Raw genomic sequence first — 23,810 nt, forward strand, 5'->3', positions numbered from 1 at the left:
ACGACCCAGATAATCACGATGGTGTGATCACTGACCTAGAGCCAGACATCCTGGAATGTGAAGTCAAGTGGGCCTTAGAAAGCATCACTATGAACAAAGCTAGTGGAGGTGATGGAATTCCAGTTGAGCTATTCCAAATCCTGAAAGATGATGCTGGGAAAGTGCTGCACTCAATATGCCAGCAAATTTGGAAAACTCAGCAGTGGCCACAGGACTGGAAAAGGTCAGTTTTCATTCCAATCCCAAAGAAAGGCAATGCCAAAGAATGCTCAAACTACCGCACAATTGCACTCATCTCACACACTAGTAAAGTAATGCTCAAAATTCTCCAAGCCAGCTTCAGCAATATGTGAACCGTGAACTTCCTGATGTTCAAGCTGGTTTTAGAAAAGGCAGAGGAACCAGAGATCAAATTGCCAACATCCCCTGGATCATGGAAAAAGTAAGAGAGTTCCAGAAAAACATCTTATGCCAAAGCCTTTGATTGTGTGGATCACAATAAACTGTGGGAAATTCTGAAAGAGATGGGAATACCAGACCACCTGATCTGCCTCTTGAGAAATTTGTATGCAGGTCAGGAAGCAACAGTTAGAACTGGACATCGAACAACAGACTGGTTCCAAATAGGAAAAGGAGTACGTCAAGGCTGTATATTGTCACCCTGTTTATTTAACTTATATGCAGAGTACATCATGAGAAACGCTGGACTGGAAGAAACACAAGCTGGAATCAAGATTGCCGGGAGAAATATCAATCACCTCAGATATGCAGATGACACCACCCTTATGGCAGAAAGTGAAGAGGAACTAAAAAGCCTCTTGATGAAAGTGAAAGTAGAGAGTGAAAAAGTTGGCTTAAAGCTCAACATTCAGAAAACAAAGATCATGGCATCCGGTCCCACCACTTCATGGGAAATAGATGGGGAAACAGTGGAAACAGTGTCAGACTTTATTTTTCTGGGCTCCAAAATCACTACAGATGGTGACTGCAGCCATGAAATTAAAAGACGCTTACTCCTTTGAAGGAAAGTTATGTCCAACCTAGATAGCATATTCAATAGCAGAGACATTACTTTGCCAACAAAGGTTCGTCTAGTCAAGGCTATGGTTTTTCCTGTGGTCATGTATGGATGTGAGAGTTGGACTGTGAAGAAGGCTGAGTGCCAAAGAATTGATGCTTTTGAACTGTGGTGTTGGAGAAGACTCTTGAGAGTCCCTTGGACTGCAAGGAGATCCAACCAGTCCATTCTGAAGGAGATCAGCCCTGGGATTTCTTTGGAAGGAATGATGCTGAAGCTGAAACTCCAGTACTTTGGCCACCTCATGTGAAGAGTTGACTCATTGGAAAAGACTCTGATGCTGGGAGGGATTGGGGGCAGGAGGAGAAGGGGACAACAGAGGATGAGACGGCTGGATGGCATCACTGACTCGATGGACGTGAGTCTGAGTGAACTCCGGGAGTTGGTGATGGACAGGGAGGCCTGGCATGCTGTGATTCATGGGGTCGCAAAGAGTCGGACACTACTGAGCGACTGATCTGATCTGAATGGTCTAGTGATTTTCCCTACTTTCTTCAATTTAAGTCTGAATTTGGCAATAAGGAGTTCATGATCTGAACCACAGTTGGCTCCCAGTCTTGTTTTTGCTGACTGTATACAAGCTTCTCCATCTTTGGTTGTAAAGAATAAAATCAATACAATTTCGGTATTGACCATCTGATGATGTTCATGTGTAGAGGTGTCTCTTGTATAGGTTGGAAGAGAGTGTTTGCTCTGACCAGTACCCTTTCTTGGCAAAACTGTTAGCCTTTGCCCTACTTCATTTTGTACTCCAAGGTCAAACTGAAGAGTACCCCGAATATATCTCCTTGTTTACTACCTCTTGCTGTTGTTGGTATCTAAGTTGTATCCGACCTCCACAAACTCCGAAAGTTTGCTCAAATTCATGTTCAACGAGTCAGTGATGCTATCTAACCATCTCATCCTCTGCTACCCACTTCCCCTTTGACTTGAATCTTTCTCAAAATCAGGGTCATTTCCAATGAATCAGCTCTTCACATCAGATGGCCAAAGTATTATAGCTTCACCATCAGGCCTTCCAATAAATATTCAGGCTCATTTCCTTTAGCCTTGATTGTTTTGATCTCCTTGCTATCCAAGGTACTCTCAAAAGTCTTTCCCAACACCACAATTTGAAAGCTTTAATTCTTCGGCACTGCCTTCTTTATAGTTCAACTCTCATATCCGTACATGACCACGGGAAAACCCACAGATTTGACTATATGGACATTTTTCAACAAAGTGATTGTGTCTGTTTTTTAATATGCTGTCTAGACTTCCAAGGAGCAAGTATCTTTTAATTTCACGGCTGTAGTCACCGTCTGCAGTTATTTTGGAGCCCAAGAAAATAAAATCTGTCACTGATTCCACTGTTTCTACTTTTATATGTCATAAAATGATGGGACCTGATGCCCTGATATTGTTCTTCAAATGCTGAATTTTAAGCCAGATTTCTCACTCTCCTCTTTCACCCTCATCAAGAAGCTGTTTAGTGCTTTTTCACTTTCTTCCATTAGAGTGGTGTCATCTGCATATCTGAGGTTGCTGATATTTCTCCCTGTAATCTTGATTCTGGCTTGTGCTGATCTAGTCCCACCTTTCCTATGATGTACTTGGTATATAAGTTAAGTAAGCAGGGTGACAATATACAGCCTTCTCATACTTCTTTCCCTATTTGGAACCCATCAGTTGTTTCATGTCTGGTTAACTGTTGCCTCTTGACCCACATCGGAGAAGACCATGGCACCCCACTCCAGTACTCTTGCCCGGAAAATCCCACGGATGGAGAAGACTGGCAGGCTGCAGTCCATGGGGTCGCTAAGAGTCGGGCACGACGGAGTGACTTCCCTTTCACTTTTCACTTCCATGCACTGGAGAAGGAAATGGCAACCCACTCCAGTGTTCTTGCCTGGAGAATCCAAGGGACGGCAGAGCCTGGTGGGCTGCCGTCTCTGGGGTAGCACAGAGTCGGACACGACTGAAGCGACTTAGCAGCAGCAGCAGCAGCTTGACCCACATACAAGTTTCTTAGGAGTCAGATAAGACGGTCTGGTACTCCCATCTCTTTAAGAATTTTCAAGAGTGCTGTGATCCCCCACAGTCAAAGGCTTTAATGTGGTCAATGAGGCACTAGTAGATGTTTTTTCTGAAATTTCCTTGCTTTCTCCATGATATTAAAAATGTCAGCAATTTGATCTCTGGTTCCTCTGTCTTTTCTAAATACAGCTTGCACATCTGGAAATTCTCAGGTCATGTACTCCTGAAGCCTAGCTTAAAAGATTTTGAGCATAACCTTGGTAGCATGTGAAATGAGCACAATTGTAGTTTTGAACATTCTTTGGCATTGCCTTTCTTTGAGATGGGAATGATAATTGACCTTTTGCAGTCCTGTGGCCACTGCTCAGTTTTCCAAATTTGCTGACATATTGAGTGCATCACTTTAACAGCATTATCTTTTAGGATTTGAAATAGCTCAGCTGGAATTCCATCACCTCCAATAGCTTTATTCATAGTAATGCTTCCTAAGGCCCACTTGACTTAGCACTTCAGGATGCCCAGTTCTGTGTGAGTCACCACACCATCACGGTTATGCGAGTCATTAAGATCTTTTTTGTACACTTCTGTGTATTCTTGCCACCTCTTTTAATTTCTACCACTTCTGTTAGGTCCTTGCCGTTTCTGTCCTTTATTGAACCCATCCTTGCACAAAATGTTCCCTTGATAGCTCCAATTTTCTTGTAGAGATCTCTAGTCCTACCCATTCTATTGTTTTACTCTATTTATTTGCACTGTTCCTTTAAGAAGGCCTTCTTATCTCTCCTTGCTATTCTCTGGAACTCTGTATTCAGTTGGGTATGTGTCCCTTTCTCCCTTGCCTTTCACTTCTCTTCTTTCCTCAGCTATTTGTAAAGCCTCCCAAGACAACCACTTTGCCTACTTGTACTTCTTTTCCTTTGGGGTGCATTTGGTCACTGCCTCCTGTACAATGTTACAAACCTTCATCTACAGTTCTTCAGGCACTCTGTCTACCAGATCTAACCCCTTGAAACTATTCATCACCTCCACTGTATAATGATAAGGGATTTGATTTAGGTCATACCTGAATAGCCTAGAGCTTTCTACTTTCTTCAATTTAAGTCTGAATTTTAGAATAAAGAGCTCATGATTTGAGCCACAGTCAGCTCCAAGTCTTGTTTTTGCTGACTGTATACAGCTTCTCTATCTTTCACTGCAAAGAACATAATCACCCTAATTTTAGTATTGACCATCTGGTGATGTCCATGTGTTGTTTCTTGGGTTGTTGGAAAGGGGTGTTTGCTATGACTTGGTGTTCTCTTGACAAAACTCTGTTAGCCTTTTCCCTGCTTCACTGTGTACTGCAAGGTCAAACCAGCTTGTGGGAGAGATCTGTCCTGAAACCAGTATGGCAGCTGCTACTTTATGCTGGTTTCAGGACAGATCTGTCCCACAAGCTGGTCTCAGCAAGTCTAGCTGGACGTCTTACATGGCATCTCAGAATGCAGGAGGCAGCAGCTGCCAGTTTGAGGGCATTCCCTGGACATTGGCAGGGCACCACCACCCCCATATTCTATGGTCAAAGTCCCTGTGGTAACAAACCCTTTCATCCTATTAGATAATAGCTTGTTTTTAATCTTCTGGGAGCTAGAATATAACTGAATTTTAAAGTAAGCTCTCCTTTTACCCTCTGAATTAAAATGTAAAAAGTGTTCGTCTAATTATCCAACGCATACTTGCATGTATCCCTAACCCCTCACACTATACACAGAAAAGCAAGGTTTGGAGTAAAATCTGCGCTCCATCCATTGAATTCTCCAGGCAGAAATATTAAGAGCTGGTACCCATTCCCTTCTCCAGGAGATCTTCCGTACCCAGGATCAAACCCAGGTCTCCTGCATTGCAAGTAGATTCTTTAGGGTCTGAGCCACCAGAGAAGCCCATTCATTTTAATGAAACACTCATGTTTCAAATTCTCTCCACTTATCTAACTGAAGTTCTTATAATTTTTGTTATTTTACATGTACCTGTAGCCATCACTTTTTAATTGAAGCATAGTTGACTTACAATATTGTGTTAACTTCCGCTCTACAGCAGTGACTCAATTATACACCGATTTTTTAATATTCTTTTCCATTATGGTTTATCATAGTATACTGAATATAGTTCTTTATGCTATACAGTAAGACCTTTGTTGTTTATTTATAAAAGCTTACATCTGCTAACCCCAACCTTCCACTCCATCCCTCCTGCTGGCAACACACGTCTGTCCTCTATGTCTGTGTCTGTCTCTGTTTCATAGATAAGTTCATTTGTGTTGTATTTTATACTCTTCTTATAAGTGATATCATATGGTATTTGTTTTTCTCTTTCTGATTTACTTCACTTAGTATGACAATTTGAAGTTGCATCCACATTGCTACGAATGTAGCCATGATTTTTAAATGGTTCAAAGTGCTACTGTGGGAAACTATCCAATATTCTCTGTATACACCATCTTTTGGAGATCTTGTGCAAAAGCTAGCATGGCAACTAAAAATAATAATAGGAAGGGATAACATTTATTATGTGCTTGCTACCCGCCAGGCACTGTTCTAAGGAATTGCCACAAGTAACTTATCGAAGCTTCCCAACGGATGAGGTAGTGCTGCTACAGCTTCTGTTCTGCAGGCAAGGAGCCCACGGGGAAGGAGGAGGACCAGTAAAGTGGTGGCACCACAGTCAACCCCAGGAGGCGCAGCACTGAGGCCCAGGCCGAGCGACCTCAGACGACCCCAATGAACCGGCGCACCACCCTCAACCCTGGCACAGATCAAAGCAGGATTCCTGTATCTACACCTCAGGTCCCCTTCCCAACACCCTAGGTCTCCACTAAAAAACCCCAAACATTCACTGTTACTCAGACTAGGACTAATGCATTCTTTATCTTAGTTTCTCCAGTCTTACCCCTAAATCAGCGACAGACAATTGATCAGTCTACAAAGAGTCTTGTCTTTGTTCTTCCTGGTTTTAAAAAAAAAAACAAGCTAGGAAGAACGCAAAGGCAGGGATCCAAATTCTTGCTCAGGTACTGAACCAAGATGCTCCCATGCCTTCCAGCATTAATGCTGGCCCATATCTTTTGACCGTCTCCGGCCACATCTCTCAGACTTGTCCCAGGGAATATCTAGTCAGCTGTGAGGAGAGCCTGGCAGCCCTGTCTGTGACACACCTGCCTGTTCCCATGCTTGGTTTGAAGGCACGTGCAAGGATTGTTACTGGCTCCCTTGTGCTGACTCACAGTGGGAGGAAAAAGAGCCAGGAAAAAAATTAGAGACCCAAGAGACCAACAAAGTTATGACTAGAGACTCTAATGAGCTCCGTAAGATAAACCAAAGTTCAACTCTTAAACCTTGGGAAAAATGAAATTGATAATGACATTATACACCAAGTCTTCAGCCCTGGGTTATGCTGCCCTGTGTTACACTGGAAATTTACAGATGACCACTGGTATTTGTTATCCCTTAAGTTTATGTCTACATTAGTTTGACAAGTTGATTTTAAATAATGAAAGCCATCTTTGAAAGGTCCGTTTAGATTTTTGCAGATAATCCACATCTGCTTCTAATCAAACAGAGATGATTAACAAATTAAACTCTTTAATTAGTATTTTGCATAATTCAGGCAAACTATGCTTCTTAGGTTTAAGAAGGTGAAACAGGGTGAGTTTATTAGTTAGATATCCCTTTAAATCTTTATTAATTATCTAATTTTACCACATAAACAGTAAAAATAAAGAAACACAAATCAAGACTTCCCTAGTGGTACAGTGGATAGGAATCTTCTTGCCAATGTAAGGGACACAGGCTCCATGCCTGATCCAGGAGGATTCCCACACAGTGGAGCAACTAAGCCTGTATGCCACAATCCCTAAAGCCCACACACCCTGCAGTCTGTGCTCCATGACAGGAGACGTCACCACGATGAGAAGCCCATGCACCACGACTAGAGAGGAGCCTCCACCTGCCACAACTAGAGAGAGCCTGCATGAACCAACGAAGACCCAGTGCAACCAAAAAGTAAATAAATAAAAAATTAAAATTAAAAAAAAATTTTTTAAGAATCTTTTTCAAAAAGAAATATAAATTAAGTTCAGCTTAGTTTGCTAAATCCAGCACTTCACATTTGGGCTAATTCTATCATTTGGGGAGAATTTAACACAAGGCTCAGAAAAGAAGAAAAAATAAGTATTTTATTTCAGTTTTCTCTATCAACACCCTCAGAGGTCAACTTTACTCGAACTAGGTTCAAATAGCATTATTTTAAGAAAAAGGAAGGAGGAGAGAGGGAAGGAGGGGATTTCCTTCCTTTCACTTTAGCCATTCAGTGCTAGAGAAGCCAAAGTCAATTTCACTAGTCAGTCACAGTTTTTTAAAGAAAAGCACTCAAAGTCAGTTTTCTTTGTTAGATGAAGAAAGCTAGCAGACAATACAGTAGCAAAGCTGCCATCACAACACACCCAACTAGCCCACTGCTTTTACCTACAGCAACTATGTTCTCTAACACAAAGAGTGATGTGAGCTTTTAAAAAAAATTATTTCCTCTTTTAACTGACCCAAAACACCCCAGTAGCTAACAAAAATAAGCCACTTGAATTTGATCAACAATAGTCACGTAATAAATAGCAAGCATGAACAGGATGTGGAGGAAGCATGTGTCATGTCTGACACACCAACTCCAGCTTTGGAGGAAAATGTAGTCTTGGAGACAGCCCTCTGTGCTAGAATTAATCCTCTCGCAACAAAAAAGGGGCAGGGAAATTCCAAAGTAGACTTTTCTCATGACTATAGATAACAACATACTAAAAACTTCAAATAGATCATATCTTTATCCTGCCATAAATTCTACCCAAACCGCAGCTCTTCTTTCATGTGTGTGTATACACATGCCTGTGTGTCAGAGACAGTGGTAAATAAAAAGAGGAGGAAAAAAATCATGCCAAGGTTATATTAAAAAGAGATACTAAAATGAGTTCTAATCCATATTAAAGAGTACACAGCAAACTACACAAAAAACGAAGACATGGTATAAAACAAACAAGAGGTTATCCTCTCCAAATCCAAATTCCAATCCATCTGTACATAGATGCTTTGCATCTCCGAACACCCTTGATCTAGAAAACGCAAACAATAGCTCTGATATACACTAATCAACCAGACAGTACCAAAAATTGTTTCTTTACAGACTTATTCAAGTGGCAATATTTTTAATATGATTTACAGAGCTCTGCATCTAGAGGCCCTCAGAAAATATTAGTTGGTTCACTGATTGGAAAAACCAAGTCTCTACTTCAAGGGCTGCTTTTTTAGGCATTTTATGGTAATCTCAATTAGACAGGCTTCCCTCCCTGGTGGCTCGGTGGTAAAGAATCCACCTGCCAATGCAGGAAATGCAAGTTCGATCCCTGGATCAGGAAGATCCACTGGAGAAGGAAATAGCAACCCACTCCAGTATTCTTGCTTGGAGAATGCCATAGACTGAGGAGACCAGCAGGCTACAGCCCGTGGGGTCACAAACAGTCAGACACAACTTAATGACTAAACAACTCAATTAGACATGGAATCAACAGCCTAATTCAGAGCAACTAGAGCTCTGACGTGGCATGACACACATCCGGTTGAAAAAGACTAATTTCTCTTAACCTCTAAAATATCAACAGAACAACTAAAATCCAAATGTAAAAAGTTAAAACTCTAGATATGTGCCTGACTCTTATGCATTTAATATTTAACAAACCTCTCTAACCACTTATAATAAAGACAGAAAGAAGAAACATACAAACACCACAAAGCATGGACTTCATTTCCCTATTTGCTTCCCCTTTACACTAAACAGACTGTTGGAAGTTAAAGCACAGTGCTTTGGCTCCCCCAAACGACACTTCCAGAGCACAATACTCCTGCCCCAGAGAAAAGAAAGCAATGCCACATCAAAGTGGGTTCCTGCAGTGCATCTGCACTAGGAGAAACCTATGAAGCACTCGATTCAATTTTGGAACTGTCATCTCTCATCTACCCCACTATCAACCTAATCAAAGAAAAATATATTCGACCAAGACTTTATCTCTAAGTCTCAGAAGGTGAAGGAATTATATCAAGAAGAAAACTGAAGGTGAAACTACTGTACTGAAGTTTGCATCACAGAGGTATTAATGTTCAAGAAAAATGGGAGCTTTTTATAAAAACACCTTAAAGTGAACTGTGATTCCCTGGTGGCTCAGTGATTAAGAATCTGCCAATGCAGGAGAAGCAGGAGACACAGGTCCGATCCCCGGGTCGGGAAGATCCCTTTGAGGAGAAAATGACAAACCACTCCAGTATTCTTGCCAGGAAAATCCCATGGACAAAGGAGCCTGGCGGGCTGCACTGTGTGGGTCGCAAAGAGTTGAACACAACCGAGCACAAAGCACACACCTATAAAGTGAATTATATACAGGTGACCCTTGAACAACAGGGGTTTGAACTATGTGGTTCCACTTATATGGGGGTTTTTTCCCAATAAATGTGTACTATGTTCCACACAATCTACTGTTTGTTAAATCCGAGGATGGGGAGCTACAGCTGACTATAAAGTTACACGTGGATTTTGACAGTGTAAAGAAAGGGGAGAGATGTCATCGCCCCTGACCCCCATGTTGTTCAAGGGTCAACTATAATTATCACAAAAATTAGTTCCACAATTATAACCAACTAGACCTTCAGACGGAGAAGGCAATGGCACCCCACTCCAGTACTCTTGCCTGGAAAATCCCATGGACAGAGGAGCCTGGTAGGCTGCAGTATGGGGTCGCTGAGTCGGACACAACTGAGTGACTTCACTTTCACTTTTCACTTTCATGCACTGGAGAAGGAAATGGCAACCCACTCCAGTTTTCTTGCCTGGAGAATCCCAGGGACGGGGAAGCCTGGTGGGCTGCCGTCTACGGGGTCGCGCAGAGTCAGACACGACTGAAGCAACTTAGAAAAAGAAGAAGAAGACCTTCAGAAACCAAATGTAACAGCTAATTAGATCACTTGCTTAATTTTAAACATTCAATACAACTTCTAAAGTTAGAAGTATTATTTAGTTGTGATTTTATATGTATAACCAAAGTACTTAATAAATGGTAAGATAGCTAACCTTTAGTAAATATTTACTATGTACCAAGAATTATGCCGCTTACAAAGATAATTTCATTTGGTTTCACAACAATCGTCCAAGGGCTATGATGTTTTAATGAGGCGCTGAAAGGTTAGGCAACTTACCCAGGGACATGAATCCACAGTGAGATTACTCTTCCTAGGTCTTCTCACTCACACTCTCTCCCTCAGCAATCTCCTTTTCCACCATCTCCAATATTACCGTTGCATGGTATTCTGATTATGGATTCCCATGACCTCTTGAACACATTTTAACTGTCCACAGACAATCTTAGTGCACCAGCTCTCACAGAAATATTTTCGGGACTGAAAGTACTAATACTTCAGTTCAGTTCAGTCACTCAATCATGTCTGACTCTTTACAACCCCATGAACCGCAGCACGCCAGGCCTCCCTGTCCATCACCAACTCCAGGAGTTCACCCAAACCCATGTCCATTGTGTCAGTGATGCCATCCAACCATCTCATCCTCTGTCGTCGCCTTCTCCTCCTGCTCTCAATCCCTCCCAGCATCAGGGTCTTTTCCAATGAGTCAGCTCTTCACATGAGGTGGCCAAAGTATTGGAGTTTTAGCTTCAGCATCAGTCCCTTCAATGAACACCCAGGACTGATCTCCTTTAGGATGGACTGGCTGGATCTCCTTGCAGTCCAAGGGACTCTCAAGAGTCTTTTCCAACACCACAGTTCAAAAGCATCAATACTTCAGCGCTCAGCGTTCTTTACAGTCCAACTCATATCCATATATGACCACTGGAAAAACCATAGCCTTGACTAGACAGATCTTTGTTGACAAAGTAATGTCTCTGCTTTTTAATATGCTGTCTAGGTTGGTCATAACTCTCCTTCCAAGGAGCCAGCGTCTTTTAATTTCATGGCCACAATCACCATCCACAGTGATTTTGGAGCCCAGAAAAATAAAGTCAGCCACTGTTTCCCCATCTATTTGCCATGAAGTGATGGGACCGGATGCCATGATCTTCGTTTTCTGAACGTTGAGCTTTAATCCAACTTTTTCACTCCCCTCTTTCACTTTCATCAAGAGATACTAATACTATCCTTCCCCAAAACGTCCTCCTATTTCCGTACTCCCGACCACCACTGAACTGACACTGTCCCTGCACTCCACCCCACAGAGCCTGGTCCCGTCCTCCCCTCAGAGGCCATCAGTCCTCACCCCCCCAGGCGGCTCCCGTAACTGCCAGCCCTGCCCACTGCTCTCCATTGCCACAGCCTGGCTGCAGGTCAGACTCTCAGCAGGCCTTCGGTGGGCCAGTCATTCACTCAACAAACTCTTCTCTTTATTAACAAAGAAACTGGCAATATCCTAACAGAACCCCAGTAGAAGTCTCAACATTCTATTACGTGGCAATCCCTTTTCTTCTTAACTTTTAATTTTAAAATAATTACAGACTCACAGATATTGCAAAGGCAGAGCAGAGAGGCCCTGCAGGCTGCTGCCTGGAGCCCACAGTGACCCATCTTGTCAGCTGCAGGCGGCACCTCAGGCAGGACAGGTGACTTCAGCAAACTAAGCGCACTGCTCCACCACGGCACCACACCTGTAGATCCGCAGGACAACCGCCACTGACGGGAATCACTTTTACGCCAAGGGTCTCAGTGCTAATTAATCAATCCTATTAAGCCTTGAATACACTAATTCTCACGTGTGGCTAACAGGCAGCTTCACTGTAAGATACACGTCAGAATTATGTGGTGATCTAAATGACATTCAGTGAAAAGAGTGTGTGAGAGGAGGTCCCCCCTTAGACCTCCAAAGGGGCGGGGTCTATGCCATGGTTAGGAAAGTGCAACAACGGAGCCATATTTGTGCCCCAGCTGGAAAGCGGAGGAAGAAGCCCCCAACCCCCACAAGAAGGAGGAACTGCTCCTGGCGCCAGAGAAGGGGGACCAGGACCTGCACCACCTGGTGCTCAGAACACAACTCCAGCAGCCACTGAGTCTCCACAGGAGCAGAGAGAAGAGACCACCCTAACCCCCATCCCCTTCCAAAGCATCACCCCATCTATCTTCAGGACCTGCAGACTGACAAGCTGAATGAATTTCACAGCTGCAAGGTCCAAAGGCAATGTTCTCTCAATGGTTTATGATGCTGCGAATTCCTCCCTGATGCTGTTTACCCCCACCACTATTATCATCATGAATTAAAATATAAATAAATTTTGAAAACATACAATTCTTATGATTAACATTCCTCAAGACTAGTTTGTTGTTGTTTAGTCACTAAGTCATGTCCGACTCTTTGCAACCCATGGACTGCAGCTGCCAGGCTCCTCTGTCCATGGGATTTCCCAGGCAAGAATACCGGAATGGGTTGCCACTTCCTCCTTCAGGGCATCTTCCTGATCCAGGGACTGAACCCGAGTCTCCCACACTGGAAGGCAAATTCTGTACTGTGTGAGCCACCAGGGAAGCCCCTCAAGATGGGCTACTTTAGGTCATAATCATAAGTTTATAATTTCTAGGAATTATTTCTACACTAAAGACCAGAAATCCCTATATGGATAGCACAATCCCAAGGAAAAGACACCTTCCCTGTCTGTTCTATGAAACCAGCCCTCCAGGGGACAGACAGACCTGACTGAATGTCCTGCCCCGGGCCTCCCCGAGGACCTGAGAGCAGCCCGAGTTCTCCCTAGGGACTGGACAGCCCAATGGGCAGAGCCCTGCGCTACTGCGCGGGGAGCTCCAGAGAAGCAAGACTGAGGTGCTGCTCTTGGCTGCTTCCTTCACCTGCTATGCTCACAAATCATGCGTGTCCTAAAAATAGGCAACACTGAGGGCTTAATTTAAGATGATTAAAAAAAAAAATAGGAAGACATCCAGATATAACTTTAGTTATGGGAACAACATACCTGGGATGACAGCTACTTTGGTATTAGTGAGGTAGAAAATGTATTTTTTTTCAAGTGGGGTAATACCATAACCAGTTCAGCAGGTGGGACAGTGGTAAAGAATCTCCCTGCCAATGCTGCAGACCTGGGTTCAATCCCTGGGTCGGGAAGATCCCCTGGAGAAGGAACGGCAACCCGCTCCAGTGTTCTTGCCTGGGAAATCCTGTGGACAGAGGAGCCTTGGTGGCTACAGTCCATGGGGGGCAAAAGAGTCAGACATGACTGAGCGACTAAACAACAACAATATTGGAATTAGGATTTTTTAAAAAAGGAAAGCAAAGTAATTTAAAAGAAAATAACTGTGACACAGATACCCGATGCAGCCTCGCGCACTGCTGACCCGCTCAGGAGTCAAAGGCTGTCCCCCGCCAGGAGCGCCGTGCAGCAGCCCCTCAGCAGCAAGTGGGGGGCCTCGGACACCACACGGAGGGGCTTCCTCCTCCTCCTGCCTGGGATTCAGGAACAGCGAGTGCACAGACACCATGGGGAGACAACATGTGGTGTGTATCTACAAACATGTTTGGTTCTAGATTCAGGTCATCAGAAACAGGTCTTCATACTCCACAAGAATATAAAAAAGAAACGAAACAGTCAAGAAGATACGGGCAAGTCCCTGTGCAGAGTTGCCCAGAGCACTGCAGGCAACTCAACCCACCCTTCATGGTCACGACTGCCCACACTTCTCCCAACACACCCCTCACTATCACGACTGCCCACACTTCTCCCAACCCACCCCTCACCGTCACAGCTGCTCACACTTCTCCCAACAAACCCCTCACTATCACGACTACTCACACTTCTCTCAACTCACCCCTCACAGTCACGACTGCCCACACTTCTCCCAACACACCCCTCACCGTCACAGCTGCTCACACTTCTCCCAACAAACCCCTCACTATCACGACTACTCACACTTCTCCCAACACACCGCTCACAGTCACGACTGCTCACACTTCTCCCAACCCACCCGTCACGGTCACAGCTGCCCACAGCCCCACAGAGGTGTCCAGAATATCCACATGGGAACACGGCCCCTGTAGTCCAGAACCCCAAGGCTGGACAAAGAATCTATCCTCCTAAAAATCTGAACAACCAGTGGCCTCCATAACTCATCCTGACTGGTGCAATTCAGTTACTCCCATCCCAGTGTAAAATCTGCTCGTGGATTTTGGTTTACACTGATCTTTGAGTATTACATGAGTCTACTGTTGAACATGAACTAAAACATGCAACGTGAAAAAAGAAATGTTTTTTAAAACATTTCAGAGAAGAAAAGCAAAAAGAGTATGGAAAAGCCATGTGCTGGATAAAGAGCCCCTCCCCAGCGATGTTTCCCAAGAGGCAGCACACATATTATACAGGGAAAACCACCTATGGTATATTTATTAATAACACATTGGTTTCCATTTCTGCTCAAAACTGGCAGCTAAAATAAACATCTCAGTAAACTAATGTTACTGCTTTAATTTTCACTTTGGTATAAATCTCCAGCTCCTATCTGTGTTTGTATATGTCTTTGATGGGTCATGTCAGCATCTATTCCATTTCACTGCCAGTGAAGGACTAACTGAAAAGAAATCTGCTCACATATTTAGTAACAAGCTTCATGATTTACACATTTCAAAAAACCTAGAGGTCTGACTTTTGGATTCCAATTCTATCACTCAACTCTGGGGAGGTTACCTAACCTCTCTGAGTTTCAGTTTCCTCGAGAAGCTGTTGTGAGGATTAAATTATATAAAGCATGGAAAGTGTATAGCTCAGTGCCTGCCACTCAGTAAACACATAACAAACATTAGCTCTTAGTGACTGACTCTTTCCCTCTGTCTCCTTGTACCACTGGGCAGAAGAAACCTCAATAAGTATCTGTCCATCCAGTCATCCACAAGCAGCCCTTCCCCAGGGAGCAAGGACCTGTGCAAGCTCTCCACACCCCTCCGGGTTTTCCAGCGTGCGTGCAGAGGCCTCACTCCTTGGGTCAACTAAGGGAGCTGGGATACATCCAGTCACTGGGCTCCAAATAGACGACAGAGAGAGTCTCATGCCCACAGGCTGCATGGGTCTCAGACCTGGACAGCACGTTCTAACCAGAGAGGAACGGGGGAAAAGCCACCCAGCTGCTGGGTATCAGGGCTGAAGTATGGCAGGAGGAATCTGAGAGCCAGGAGATTAGCAATCGGGGCAGGCAGAGAGCAGATGGGGAGAAGCCCAGAATCTTAAGACCCGTGACATGTGTCAGTGATGCCTCAAGGGGCAGCGGAGAGAAAGCAGGAGAAGGGACACACAGACACAGCCTGGGCTGCCGGGGTAACCATCATCACTGCAACCACGTCCTGCCTCTGTACTCAGATCTAGCTATGTGGTAACTGGGAGCACAATGGTTCTTTCTGCACTTTCATTAGCCCTCCACACTCCAGTTCCTGTTCTCGTTCATAGACCAAGATAAGGTGACCTGACCTAGGCTCTAAACTAGTCCATGACATGACTTCAACTGAAAAGAATTAAACTTTCAGGGAGCTTGTGGGCAACAGGAAAAGGCTGGAGAGATTATGGAATGAAAAAAACAACGTGAACATTAAAAAACTACCTCTTTTGAAACACCTTCAGAAAACATGAGTAACACTTTACAATGTAAATGTTTAACTACAGAAAATGTTAGAACACTAAAAGTGATATTTAGTAAAATTAATTTAATTATTTTAGGAGCTTAATATTAACATATATATAACATTATAAGACAATTAGGACATAGCTCTATATATGGGAAACTAGTTAATTTACAGTCGGACATTTTTTTCAAGGGCAAAGTCACAGGCATGGACTCATCAACAATGAGAGTACAAGGAACCCTAGATTCCTTGTAAAAGTCACAGGAAATTTTTTTTAAAAGATGACTTTCCCGGGACTTCGCTGGTAGTCCAGTGGTAAAGAACCCACCTGCCAGTGCAGGGGACACAGTTCGATCCCTTGTCTAAGAAGATCCCACATGCCGTGGAGCAACTAAGCCCATGTGCCACGACTGCTGAGCCAGAGCTCTGGAGCCCAGGAACAGCAACTACTGAGCCCACGTGTTCCAGAACCTGTGCTCAGCAACAAGAGAAGTCACGACAATGAGAGACCCACACAGCACAACAAAGAGTAGCCCCCACTGGCCACAACCAGAAAAAAGCCTCAGCAGCAATTAAGACCCAGCACAGTAAATAAATAAATAAAATTACAAAAAAAGAGAAGACTTTCCCAAGTTATTCAAGACTGCTTATAACCCTATAGGCAATTCAACTCCAACACGCCTGCTTCACAATATTGGAACATACAACTTACTTTCACACCCAAAGGCAAACGTGCCCTTTCATCAGGTTATTAATCTTCTCCCACTCGTCCCCATTAGGTTTGAAAGCCCACCAAGTACTGAGTGAGTCTAACCACTGCTGCCCCCTCCTCCAGGCCCCTCTCCACTCCCATCACAGGCAATGCCCCATCAGAAGTTCTGGGGAAGGCGTCCACGCTTTTCACACTTGTGTTCTCTAAGTGTGCCCTGTTCTTACATCTGTGTGTTCTGTCTCAGCTGTATCATCACACTCCCTATTGGCTAAAATTTATTCTGTGGCAAAAGGGAAGATCAAAGGTACACGTATTTCTCCATTTTGCAGATACCACATTAAAGTCATTTTGTCTTATTGGTAGGTTTATAATAACTTGTAAATATGTCACAGAGGGTAAGGCATGAAGAGAGTCATGTACATCACGTCGAATGGCTTTTTCATATTTTAAGTAAGAGAAAAAAAAATAGTTGACCACATGATGGATGCATATTCCACAAGAGCTTAAGCAACCTGAATGAGATCAACTAACAATACAATAAGGGCCAAAATGATCAGAAAACCATGTCCATCTCAAGGCCAACTTGCAAAAATCTAAGAAATAAGCATACGGAAGGGAACACCAAAAACTATCTTAAAATTCTACACACACAAAACTATTAAATCAATATAAAATCAATGTTCCAATGCTAACTGGAAAAAAGCATTCAAAAGTCCTAATAAATTTGCATAACTGAGATTTTCAGTAACAAATGACAAATTAAATTTCAATTCATGTTCATTGAAAAGAAGTTATCAGTCAAAAATGAAATAAAATAACGTCTATGACAGAAAAAATTCAGATTTCAAACTACAGGGGATAAGAAACAAATTAGTCAGATTCAGGATAAGGAAAGCTATTTTAAAATAAGTAAAACTAAGTAATTCAAAGTTTTATATACATACTTGTTTTCAGTGAGTCAGGCAGTAAGGGTAACAATCACACTTGCTTTTTCTCAAAACCCTCACTCCCTGAACATATTTGGCAACTGACCAACACATGTTCTATTTAACATGAAGTGGAGTTTTCATCTGTGACACACAAAATCCTCTCCAATTGGGATACTCAGCCTCCCTTTCCCTGCCATTCAGTACTATTCTCATGAAAAGCATCCTGCCATTAGCCAGTGGCATTTCAAATCAAATGAAAAATATGTAATTGTCCTGAGAAGGTTTTTAAAAACATCAAGGTAAATTATAAGCTGCTATTAGACTCTGAACTGCAGCAACACAGGGACCCTTTGTTGGGGAGGCTGTCAGCTGTCAAAGCCTGACCTTTGCCTAACTGGTCAGCTGAAGAAGCACTAAGAGAACCTGCTGCGCCTCCCCATTCACCTTCAGTGTGACATGGGGTTGAGTCAATCAACTCCCCAATGAGAGGCCCAAAACAGTCCCAACAGACAGCAATGTCTATTCATTTCTTATCCTTCCTAGAAATTTCAGATTGAAAATCCAAGTTAGCTACATCTTAGTGTAAGAATGAAAAATATCGGCTTTTCCTTTTGAATACTTCATATTAAAGTTTTCTGTTGTGTGTCATGAAGATTCAAAATCTTCTAGACATTAGAAAAGAGTCAGATAACAAAGGACTGCTGGAGCCAGAAACAAAACCAAGAGTCCCACATCTGGTAACTGCTCCATCCTCACCTCCTTCCATTTTTATCCAATAAAACTACATCAGCCATAGCAAAATGAACAAAAACAAAATTTAAAATAAAAAATGATGCAACAAAATTATTTTTTGCATACATATTTCTCTACAAAAGCAAAAATAATGCAATTTAATTATAACACTGCATCTCCTCTTAACATAAAAATGTCACTGCAGCATTAATGAAACAGAAGACGAAGAAATGCACACAAACACACCACACAAGCACCCGCAGTCCAGGCAGATACTAAGATGCGGCACAAGCGGCTATTCAGCTTCTGTGACACAAAAACCAAGAGGGCCTGTGTTCTCCATCCTCCGCTGTTTCCTTCTGCCTCAACTTAGGCAAGAGTCTGTTATATACCAAGACCAATTTATGTGACAAATTCTAATAACTTTTCCCTACCCCTTGCTTTATCCTGAGTCTAAAAACATGGATCCTGAGCCTAAAAGCATCACTGACACCTGTTTTAACAAAGAGCAAGCCAAAATGCTAATCAAAGTGAGGAAAATGTTGGAAATTAGGACTACAGGGATTGAGGGGCAAGCTCATCAACAGCACAGGAGTTCAAGTGCCTTACTTGCCAGGAGGAGATGCCAGGGAGGGGCCCAGGGGAGGGGGGAACAGGTCTCCACAAGGAGAGTGATGACAATCTGTCCCACGAGTGACTTTTCTCCAGGCCCCCTACAACACTTTCTCACTCCACATGCCATGCATCTCCACCAGCTACAAATACTTGATCAAGTTTTACCGAGTGTTTATTTCAAAAAGAAAATGTGTAACACATGTTTTTTGCACACCTCCATTCACAGTTCTGATAACCGTGCTCTACCACTCTGCCCCTCAGAGGACTAGCTCTAGCCTATCTACCCACCTAGAATCACTGAACTAGAAAAGCCAGTCACCCAAGCCAAAGCTACTATTCTTTTTAGAAACTGTATGGGACCCCTGTCCACCATGATGAACAAATGTAAATAATAATGCTCCCTTTAGCCAATCTTCCATTTTTATCCATATTTCTACATCTTACTTTAATATATATGTTTATTAAGATGTCCCTCAAATGGCATGGAGAATGACAGGAAATAAATAGTTATAGCAAACAGACCAGAAGCAACCAGAGTAGTATTAAAAACCAATCATTATTGGCAACAGACTTGTTAAAAGTATGTATATATTTCCTATAAATTACTGTTTCCTAAAATAAAGACCCAAAATAGATTTAATTGTAGCAAAACACATCAATCTAATAACCTCAAAATTCTCCAACATATATGCATTTGCTGCCTGTGAATCCTCCTTAATATCACTAGTGAACATACATGTCAGCCACAGTACTAAACACGCCATATACTCTATCTCATTTAAACCTCATAAATCAGTGAAGTGGGAACTGTGATTATTCCCATTGTGAAGATGAGGAGACTGAAGTACACATTCAAAAATCACATAGCTAACTATCAAGTCTAGATTGACTTTATGCTACTTATAAACCAGCAAGTTCACCCATTACTGCTTAATGCAGGCTGACAGAAGACCCTTTGCGACCCCATGGTCTATACATTCCATGGAATTCTCCAGGCCAGAATACTGGAGTGGGTAGCCTTTCCCTTCTTCAGGGGATCCTCCCAACCCAGAGATTGAACCCAGGTTTCCCACATTGCAGGCAGATTCTTTACCAGCTGAACCACCAGGGAAGCCCAAGAATACTGGAGTGGGTAGCTGATTCCTTCTCCAGGGGATATTCCTGACCCAGGAACCAAACCAGGGTCTCTTGCATTGCAGGGGGACTCTTTACCAACTGAGCCATCAAGGAAGCCCCAACAGAAGGTACAGGCTCCTGCATTAGGGACACGGAACTTTTATTACTCACATCACAGGAAGCAACAAAAGAACCAGCATGTTTCTGTGGTTCTCCTCCCCCAAATTCCTCAACAGCATCATGACACAGCCCAGATGGATGCTTCAGTACAGTAAGCTTGCACTGAAGCTGAGAAGCCCCAACTGTATGTAACAGAAAGACATTACCTCATCCCTGGAGGCTGCCTGCTAAAAACATAGCTGTGAGAATGGCCCAGGATCAGGACCCTACATTCCCAACATACCCAGCAAGGTGTGTAGGAGCAGAAGAGATCCGTGGAGGGAGGCTTTTGCCTAACACTGATGCATGCTGGACTGTTAGGCACTATTAATAAAATACATTCCAAAAGTTTAACTTTGTTCCCTAAATTTAAAACTATAATAATTGAGATTGCTGAGGCTTCTGGTTAAAAATGACAAACTAAACATAAATACTTACTTTCAATTTACTTTTCCATATCTCAATCGTAAACGAAAACAAAGAAACAATAACAAAATAAGTTTAATAATAATAACTTTAACGAAATAATAATAAGTTTAATAATAATAACTAACACTCACTTAACATTAAAGGATGGACACGACTGAGCGACTAACACTTCCACTTCCACAAACCATCCAGACAGAAACTCATTAAGAAAACACTAGCCTTCAATAACACGTATAAACAGATGAACTTAACAAATATATAGAAAGCAATCAATCCAAAAGCAACAGAATATATTCTTTTTTGCTGCTGCTAAGTCGCTCAGGCGTGTCCGACTCTGTGCGACCCCACAGATGGCAGCCCACCAGGCTCCCCCGTCCCTGGGATTCTCCAGCAAGAACACTGGCGTGGGCTGCCATCTCCTTCTCCAAGTGCACAGAAAACACTCTCTAGGACAGATCACATGCTGAGCCACAAAAGAGTTCCAAAAACATTAAGAAGACTGAACTCATATCAAGCATCTTTTCTGACCACAACACTATGAGACTAGAAATCAACTACAAGAAAAAAACTACCAAAAGAAAAATACATGGAGTCTAAACAACATGCTACTGGACTTTCCTGGGGTTCCAGTGGTTAAGAATACACCTGCCAATGTAGGGGACATGGATTTGATCCCTGTCTGGGAGCATTCCACATGCCATGGGCCAACTAAACCCAAGCGCCACAACCACTGAGCCGCAACTACTGAGCCCACACTGAAGCACACGTGCCTGAGAGCCCAGGCTCGCAACTAAACAGCAGCCCCCACCCACCCCAACTAGAGAAATCCCACCAACAGCTATGAGACCCAGTGCAGCCATAAACAAATACACACATACATAACAAATATTTTTAAATTAATTAAAAATATATGCTACTAAACAACCAATGCGCCCCTGAAGAAATCAAGAGGAAGTCAAATTACATGGCAACAGATGAAAGGGAAAGACAATAATCAATCAAAAATCTATGGGATGCAGCAAAAGCAGCTCTAAGAGGGAAATTTACCATAATATAAGCCTCAAGAAATAAGAAAAGGGACTTCCTTGGTGGTCCAGTGGTTAAGAATCTGCCTTCCAATGCAGGGGATATGGGTTTGATCCCTGACTGGGGAACTAAGATCCCACATGCTGTGGGACAATGAAGCCCACGCACTGCAACTACTGAGCACACACACTCTCGAGGCACACACGACACTAGGAAGCCTGTGCACTCTGGAGCCCACGTGCCATACTGAGACAGGAGCCTGCACACAAAGAACCCACGTGCTGCAACTAACAGCAAACACAGCCAAATACATAAATAAAAATTAAGAACAAAAAAAGAAGAAAAATCTCAAGCAATTTAATCTTACACCTAATGGAAGTAGGAAAAAAAAAAAAAACTCAACTAGTAGAAAGAAACACAAAATAAAAATCAAAGCAAAAATAAATAAAATAGAGACTAACTTAAAATCAGAGAAGATCAATGAAACTAAGAACTGGTTCCTTAAAAAGATAAACAAAAATGGACAAACCTTTATCATCAAGATAGAACTCAAATAAAATATTAAGTGAAAAAGGAAAAGTTACAATGTCACAGAAACACAAAGGATCATAGGTGATTACTACAATTATATACCAATAAAATGGACAATGTAGAAAGAATGTACATATTTCTAAAAATGTACACTCTCCCAAGACTGAATCAGAAAGAAATAGAAAAATGTGAATAGACCAATTATCCGCATTGAAACTGAAAGAGTAATCAAAAATCTCCCAGCAAACAAATGTCCAGGACCTGATGGCAACACTGGTGGAGCATACCAAAGATTTAAAGAAGACCTAAAATCTATCCTTCTCAAACTACTCCAAAAAAAACTGAAGAAGAAGAAACACTTCCAAACCCATTCTATGAAGTCCACATTACTATGATAGCAAAACCAGACAAACACATCACACACACAAAAAAAATCACTGATAAAAACAGGTACAAACATCCTCACCAAAACACAAGCAAAACAAATTCAATAATACATTAAAAGGAAAATATACTATGAACATATAGGATTTACCCAGACATGTAAGGATGCTTCAATATCTGCAAATCTATTAGGTGTGATGTGCAACTAACAGAGACTAAAAATCATATGATCATCTTAGATGCTGAAAAAGCTTTTGACAAAATTCAAAAACCACTTATGGGAAAAACACTCAACAAACAGGGAACAGGGGTATCCCTCAACATAAAGGCCAGATATGACAAATCTACAGCCAACATCAAACTCAACAGTGAAAAACTGAAAGCATTTCCTTTAAGATCAGGAACAAGACAAGAGTGCCACTCTCGACTCTCATTCAACATAGTACTGAAAGTCTTAGTTAAAATAATCAGACAAAGAAAAGAAATAAAAGGAATTCAAATTGGAAAGAAAGAAGTAAAACTGTTACTGTTGACAGATGACATGATACTATATACAGAAAATCTTGAAGAGGCGCCACTATAAAACTATTAAAACTAATAAATGAATCTTGTAAAACTGCAGGATACAAGATTAACATACAGAAATCTGTTGCATTTCCATACACTAACTATGAACTATCAGAAAGAGAAATTAAGAAAACAACCTCATTTACAACTGCACTCACAAGAACAAAATATCTAAGAGAGAAAATCTAACCGAGGAAGTAAAAGACTTACTCAGAAAACTTTAAGACACTGAAAAAAAAAACTAAAGACAACATAAGCAAATGGAAAGATAAAGCATGCTGATGGATTGGAAGAAATAATATTGTTAAAATTATCACACTGGGCTTCCTTGATGGCCCCGTGATTAAGATTTCACCTGCTGGTTCAGGGAACACAGATTCCTTTGTCCAGGAAGACTCCACATGGCACAGGGTAGCTGAGCCCATGTACTGCAACTACTAAGCCAGCATTCTAGAGCCCAGGAGTTGCAACTACTTAGCCCATGTGCTGCAACCACTGAATCTCGTGTGCCCTAGAGCCCATGCTCCACAAGAGAAGCCATCACAAGAAGCCTGCACACCACAGCAAAAAGTAGCCCCTGCTTGATGTAACTAGAGAAAACCTGCACACAGCAATAAAGACCCAGTGCAGCCAAATAAATATATTTTTTGAAATGACCATACTACCCAAGGCAGTCTTGGGTAGTACAAGACCAGTCTTGGGACCCAAGGCAGTCTTGGGTAGTACAAGACCATACTACCCAAGAAAAAGTTGGCTTAAAGCTAAACATTCAGAAAACTAAGATCATGGCATCCGGTCCCATCACTTCATGGGAAATAGATGGGGAAACAGTGGAAAC

General features: G+C 42.3%; 1 protein-coding gene across 1 annotated transcript in view; it reads right to left on the minus strand.

The window, feature by feature from the left end:
• Nucleotides 1–23,810, minus strand: part of PRIM2 (DNA primase subunit 2) — a 333,897-nt gene that overhangs the window by 291,945 nt on the left and 18,142 nt on the right. The gene's annotated exons all lie outside the window — the stretch shown is intronic.

The sequence above is a fragment of the Bos taurus genome, chromosome 23, assembly GCF_002263795.3.
Source record: "Bos taurus isolate L1 Dominette 01449 registration number 42190680 breed Hereford chromosome 23, ARS-UCD2.0, whole genome shotgun sequence".
NCBI lineage: Eukaryota > Metazoa > Chordata > Mammalia > Artiodactyla > Bovidae > Bos > Bos taurus.